Source organism: Carcharodon carcharias, chromosome 33 (genome assembly GCF_017639515.1).
Source record: "Carcharodon carcharias isolate sCarCar2 chromosome 33, sCarCar2.pri, whole genome shotgun sequence".
Lineage (NCBI taxonomy): Eukaryota > Metazoa > Chordata > Chondrichthyes > Lamniformes > Lamnidae > Carcharodon > Carcharodon carcharias.
In genome coordinates, this window is record NC_054499.1 from 11,207,338 (window position 1) to 11,215,091 (window position 7,754).

The window sequence follows — 7,754 nt, forward strand, 5'->3', positions numbered from 1 at the left end:
TATATCGCCGTTCCTTCACTGTCGCTGGGTCAAAATCCCGGAACTCCCTCCTGAGGACGATGGGTGCATCTATACAATGTACTGCGGCAGCTCAAGAAAGCAGCTCATCACCACCTTCTCAAGGGCAACTAGGGATGGGCAATAAATGCTGGCGCAGCCAGTGAAGCTCACATCCCAGAGATGAATAAAATAGATTTTATTCAATATAATTATATCATAGAAGGGATGTAGTTGGATTCTATTTTAACAGGTATCTCACATGGTAGAGGCCCAATTCCGATTCTCTAAGGATAACCAATCACAGGACAATCAACCGATGTGAGGGAATTGGCCAGAAAGAAATCGCTACATTTACCAAACATATCAACTCTGTAACTAATACAACCGTGCCATCCTAACTTCTCTGGAACCTACCCAACATATACCAACGTATTCCCCTTTTACATAACGGAACAAAGTCATAAGTTTGTGACAATCTGACATCTAACGGATGCTCAGCAAGAAAGTACTTTGAATTATTGATCTGAATTTTTCAAATAATAATTCATGGCACAAAAACTTAGTATGGCCTTAAGTCAAGAATTGGTTTGTTTACCCTTCCCCCAGAAGCTGTCATACAAATTATGTTTAACACTCTGAATTTACAGCCTATCTGGGGTGAACCCAGTTTGGAGTAGAGATTTGTAAGGCCTTATTTAAATCAATCTTCTAGTGACACATAGGGATTTTATTACCACAGTTTTCAAGAGTGATAAAATGGGCGATCGGGAGTCAAAACCCTGTTTTGCATCAATCCTGGGCTTTAGCTTTTTACATTTATTTTGATTAGACCCAAGGTTCACCAGTGCTGTGAGTAAGGACAGCAGAGATTTGTATAACCTCAAATTTACAGACAGTGTAATGTGGGAGACCAGCCAGGAATGACTTGGAATAGTGAAACCTCAAGGTAAAGAGGCATCAGTGAGGGTCTCAGCAGCCAATGAGCTGATACGTGTTGGAATTGGGTTGTGTTATGGAGGTGAAAATAGGTGGTCTTAGTGACTTGTCATTGGAAGCTCATCTCTGGGTCAATGTGACTGTTTCCAGGGAGAGGGATGGGATTGGTAGCTAGGGAGTGGAGATTGTAACCAGAACCAAAAACAGTGGTTTCACGCTTCCCAATATTGAACTGGATGAAATTCCTGTTTATCGGGTGAGCATGATAATTTACAGACAGTGGAGGGGTCGAGAGAGGTGGTGGCGAGATTGATTAGGCTGTCATCAGTGGTCACATGAAGACTAACGCTGGGCTTTCAGATGATGTTGCCAAGGTGCAGAATGAAGATGAGGAATAGGAGGGAGCCAAGGATAGATCCTTGGGGAACACCAGAGATCACGGTGTGTGGACAGGAACGGGAGACATTTCAATTGATTCTCTGGCTACGATTGGAGAGGTATGAGTGGAACCAGGGGAGACCAGTCCCACACCGTCCAGGCTGTGGAGAGGTGTTGGAGGAGGATGGTTTGGTCGACCGTGTCAAAGGCTACAGACAGGCCGAGGAGGACGAGGAGGGAAAATTTACCTCAGTCACCCTTACACAGGATGTCATTGGTGACTTTGATAAGAACTGTTGCGACACAGTGTCAGAATTCTTGAGAAGCTCGTGTCCTGAGGTTTCAAGTGTGAGTCTATAGAAATGTCACGGCCAGCAGAGGGTGAAAGGCTTGACAGCTGGGACTTTGAAAGGGAAGTTGGAAATGGTTTGGGAGATAGTTTTTCCCCAGAGACAGAAATGGAAGGAAGTTGAGAAAAACAGAACTAACTGCTCGTGGGTTGTGTGTTATACACATCGTCTCATCAGCCTGTGATCAGTGGCGCCTCCTCCAGGCACACAGAGTGAGGTGTGGCTCCCCAATGGACTCTGCTCTCTCTCTGATCGTTCTGTGCCTCTCCGCCGGTGAGTAAAACCTATCTTATTGCCCTGTCCCTGTCTTCGTGCCCCACCACCTTCACCAAAGGATCACGGTGCCAAAGGAAATATCAGGAGGTGTGAGGAGTTGCTTTGAGGATGAAGGGGAGAGAGGTGGAGCGGATTAAGGAGGGAATTCCAAAGGGAAGGCACGGCCGCCAATGGTGGAGCGATTAAACTCGGGGATGTCCAAGTGACAGGTATTGGAGGAGCACAGAGATCTCAGAGGGTGATAGGGCTGGAGGAGGTTACAGAGATAGGGAGGGTGCAAGGCCATTGTGGGTGGAGGATGGAGAGTGAATCCGGAGCGATCGATGGGGAACATCAAGAAACCTTGGTTAGAATGAAACTGTTGGGAAACACCATCAATTATCCAGCGTTGTGACCCTGTTTGTAACGGATGAGTGTGGGAGGGGGTCACTTACAGATAAACAGAGAGAGATTCGAGCTGGAGAGTGATGAGGGAAGTGGAGGAGAGAAGATGAGAGGGGAGGGGAGATAAGAGGAGAGGAGATAAGAGGAGAGGAGGTGAGAGGAGAGTGGAGGAAAGGAAAGGTGAGGAGAAGAGAGGAAAGTGGAGGAGATGAGATAAGAGGAGAAGGTATGAGACAAGATAGGATGACAGGAGGTGAGGCAAGACAGGATGAGGCGAAAGGAGAAGAGAGGAAAGTAGAGAAGAGGAGAGGAGATAAGAGGAGTGTAGAGGAGAACTTAGAGGAGAGGAGAGGGGAGAGAAGAGCAGAGGGAGGAGAGGAGAGGAGAAAGGAGAGCAGAGGGAGGAGAGGAGAGGAGAGAGGAGAGCAGAGGGAGGAGAGGAGAGGAGAAAGGAGGGCAGAGGGAGGAGAGGAGAGAGTAGAGCAGAGGGAGGAGAGGAGAGGAGAGAGGAGGGCAGAGGGAGGAGAGGAGGGAGGAGAGCAGAGGGAGGAGAGGAGAGAGGAGAGCAGAGGTAGGAGAGGAGAGGAGAGAGGAGGGCAGAGGGAGGAGAGGAGAGGGGAGAGGAGAGCAGAGAGAGGAGAGGAGAGGAGAGAGGAGGGCAGAGGGAGGAGAGGAGAGGGGAGAGGAGAGCAGAGGGAGGAGATGTGAGGGGAGAGGAGAACAGAGGGAGGAGAGGTGAGGAGAGATGAGAGCAGAGGGAGGAGAGGAGAGGAAATAGGAGGGCAGAGGGAGGAGAGGAGAGGGGAGAGGAGAGCAGAGGGAGGAGAGGAAAGGGGAGGGCAGAGGGAGGAGAGGAGAGGGGAGAGGAGAGCAGAGGGAGGAGAAGATAGGGGAGGGCAGAGGGAGGAGAGGAGAGGGTAGAGGAGAGGAGGGGAGATGAAAGGAGGTGAGATGGGAGGAGATGTTTGAGATGTGAATCTAAATTCAGGAATGACACCTTCAGTTCTTGAGGTTTTACGTTAAACTAATCGAACATTAAATTAATTTCCACCGGGTAAAATATATCAGCAGGGCTACAGATTACAGCTATCTTCATTCTGGCAGCAGCAATCCATAGACTAAACCAAACACCAGGCAAAGCCTTTTCACCTTACAGATTGAAATTGAGGTTATTTTCACTGTGGAGCCAGTTGGAGGTTTGCAGCTGCCTTTTGATTTTACATTGTCTCTGCCCGGTACACCCGAAAACTACTGAAGTTATACCGATCACCACTGATTGGATTCAAATTCGACTTGTCCCACAGGCCTCTCCCCAGGGTCTCCCAAACTGACACTCCTGTCTCCCCCCAGGGTCTCCCACACTGACACTCCTGTCTCCCCCCAGGGTCTCCCACACTGATACTCCTGTCTCCCCCAGGGTCTCCCACACTGACACTCCTGTCTCCCCCAGGGTATCCAACACTGACACTCCTGTCTCCCCAGGGTGTCCCACACTGACACTCCTGTCTCCCCAGGGTATCCCACACTGACACTCCTGTCTCCCCAGGGTATCCCACACTGACACTCCTGTCTCCCCAGGGTCTCCCACACTGACACTCCTGTCTCCCCCAGTGTCTCCCTCACAGACACTCCTGTCTGCCCCAGGGTCTCCCACACTGACACTCCTGTCTCCCTCTGTCTCCCCAGGGACTATGACAAGCTTAATCCTGAGGAGATCCACACGATATGAGGAATGAAAGTATAATTAAGGTGATAATCAGGCCAGCCATGATCTTATTGAAGTCACTGTTACGATGCTCCAATGGTGCAGAATGTCAACTTTTAATGCGCTGGATTTGGTTGGATTCTCTCTTGTTGGAGATGGCCATTGCCTGGCACTTGTGTGGTGTGAATTTTAGTTTGTCGGGTAGATGCCCGTGTTATAGGTGTACTCGGACAACTTGGCTAGGGGCATGGCTTGGTCTGGAAAACAAGTCTTCATTACTATTGCTATAGCCTCTGCTCTATCCGGTGCCTTCAGCTGTTGCTTGAGATCACGTGGGGTGAATCAAATTGGCTGAAGACTGGTATCTGTGAAGCTGGGACCTGCGGAGGAGGCTGAGATTGATCATCCACTCGGCACTTCTGGCTGAAGAATGGGTGGGTGACCCTCGTTCACAGACACCGAGTGCCTTCTCTAGGGACCAGACCTCAGGAATAGAGTGTACTGCTGAAAGTTACCACCATTGTGCCCCCACAGCGCCCCTCCATGCTCCCTGACCCCCAGTGATCCCCATGTCTCTGACCCCCCATCCTGCCCCCATTTACCAGTGTCCCAGGATCCACTGTCTATCCTCAAGCTGGTCCTGGGCACAAAAGTCAGCCTCGGTCACCAGCAGTTGATGAGAGCAGGTCACTACAAACCCGGAGTAAGTTGTGAGATTACAGAAACAGGAAAGTGAAAAGCAGAACTAACTACTCAGATGTGTATAACAAAATCCCATCTCATCGTTCCATCATCATCGAAGCCTCTCCCAAACCCGCAGTGTGTGTTGAGGAGCAGTAATTGACTCTGCTCTTTGCCTGATCCTTCTGTACCTCTCCGTTGGTGAGTAAACCCTATCTGATATCCCTGCCTCTTGCTTTGTACCCTCCACATCACCAGCCTCCCCTGCAGCTCCTCACCACCCACCCAGATCCTCCCAAAGGCACAGAGCCTTGTGGAACCTCCCAAAGCTTTTCCTGGTTTCCCATTTGACGGAGGGATGGTCAACCCAATTGGCACTGATGTGATGTGCACTCAGGTTGAAGAGTTAAGGAGAGACCACAATAACAACAGCTGGAGAAGCCCCTTTAACAAAGGAAATGTTCCCAAGGTGCTCACCAGAAGCGTCTTCATCAAAGGGACTCAGAGCCAAAGGAGGTATTAGGAGGAGAGACCCACTGATCGGTCAAAGATATGGATTTTAAGGAGGGTCTTGAAGGAAAGGGAGAGAGAGGCAGAGAGGTTTAGATAATGAATAGCAGAGCTAGGGATTCAGATAGTTAAAAGCACAAACCACTATGTTGGCACAAAGGGAGTGAAAGACGCACCAGATGCTGGACCTGGGAGAGGTCAGACGTATTGGAGGGTTGTAGGGTTGGAGGAGGTTAGAATGAAAGGGTGGGGTGGGTGTGCTGGAAGCAATGGAAGGATTTAAAGTGCAGGAGGTGTTGATGGACTGGGCGCCGTGGGGTTGAGTGAGAACGGAGAGGGCGGAGGGTGAAGTTGGGTGAGCAGGAGTTAGAGTGGGATAGGATTTGGAGGATGAGTTGACGAGTGTGGAGGAGGGAAAATGAGCTGGCAGTAATCGATGGGGGAGGTCATTAAATGGTTGTCAGGGAACACTGAGCTGTGGTTTTACAAAGTAAAAGACAAAAATAAAGACAGTGCTGGGAGCTGCCCATTACAGACTCCGGGTGGAAATGGTCTGTTTAACACCGCAGTGACAGAATTACAGAATCACAGAATCACACAGTGCAAAAGAGGCCCTTCGGCCAATCGGCCCATCGAGTCAGCACCGATACGTGAGAAACACCTGCTCTACCTCCCTAATCCCATTTACCAGCACTTGTCCCATAGCCTTGAATGTTATGATGTGCCAATTGCTCATCCAAGTACTTTTTAAAGGATGTGAGTCAACCCGCCTCCACCACCCTCCCAGGCAGCACATTCCAGACCCTCACCACCCTCTGGGTAAAAAAATTTTCCCTCACATCCCCCCTAAACCTCCTGCCCCTCTCCTTGTACTTATGCCCCCTTGTGAATGTCCCTTCAACTAAGGCGATCAGCTGTTCCTATATACCCTGTCTATGCCCCTTATCATCTTGTACACCTCGATCAGGTCACCCCTCAGTCTTCTCTGCTTCTTTGCCTTATTTATAAGTCTCCCATGTGGGACCTTGTCAAAGGCTTTGCTGAAATCCATGTAAACTACATCAACTGCTCTACCCTCTTCTACACACCTGGTCTCCTCCTCAAAAAATTCAGACAAATTTGTTAGGCACTGGGTGGTTGTCCTGATCTGAAGGGGGTTGGCACTGACCACCACTGCCAACACTTCCCAAGCTGGATTGGTCACATTGCTGCATATCCTGTGGCCAGAGCGGGGGGTACAGGATATCCTGGTCAGACCCCCACATCCACAGTCACTCGAGGGAGCCATCATTGATGCAGGGGGTGGGGTCTCCAGTCTTATATTCCATTGCTGGCCATGTCTCCTGGGCATTGGGTGGTGAACTGGAAGCAATGAGCGATGTGCTTGTGACTGGATTTCAAACATGGTGGCCAGCGTGATGCGATGGTGGAGCGATGACAGGCGGGCGAATGAGAGCCTTCCCCCCGTGGAATCGGTGTGTTTCCCGGGCGCGTGTAAATAATGAGGCGGGTTTGGGAAGATGCAGGGTGAAATCCCACCATCGAACCCGGCGGGTAAAATCTCGGTTTGCTTGGTGCCAATTTGGGAAAATTCCACTCAAAGAAACATTAGGAGAGGAAAAGAGTCAATCATCAAGGCCCCACAGTCACCGCCAATCAAAACCGAGAACTGTAAGAGACACATTAAAAACTGGAGTCTGATCGAGGGATTGAGGGGGTTAATACATAGAGGGAGTGAGTTATAGAGAGGGGTCTAATCTCAGGGTTCGTGTGGTTTATATATAGAATAACAGATTTACAGAGTTACAGACTGGAATCTAATCTCAGGGTTCATGTGCTTTACTTTTAGAATAACAGATTTACGGAGTTAAAGACTGGAATCTAATTTCAGGTTTCATGTGGTTTATATCTAGAATAACAGATTTACAGAGTTAAAGACTGGAGATTAATCTCAATGTTCATGCGGTTTATATATAGCATAACAAATTTACAGAGTTACAGACTGGAATCTAATCTCAGGGTTCATGTGGTTTATACATAGAATAACAATTTTACAGAGTTACTGACTGGAATCTAATCTCAGGGTTCGTGCCATTTATATACAGAGTAACAGATTTACAGAGTTCCAGACTGGAATCTAATCTCAGGGTTCGTGTGGTTTATATATAGAATGAAAGATTTACAGAGTTACAGACTGGAATCTAATCTCAGTGTTCGTGTGGTTTATATACAGAATAACAGATTTACAAAGTTACAGACTGGAATCTAATCTCAGATTTCATCTGGTTTATGTATAGAATAACAGATTTACAGAGTTACAGACTGGAATCCAATCTCAGGGATTTTGTGGTTTATATATATAGAATATCAGATTTACAGAGTTACAGACTGGAATCTAATCTCAGGGTTTGTGTGCTTTATATATAGAATAACAGATTTACAGATACAGACTGGAATCTAATCTCGCGGTTCGTGAAGTTTATATATAGAATAACAGATTTACCGAGTTACAGACTGGAATCTAAACTCAGGTT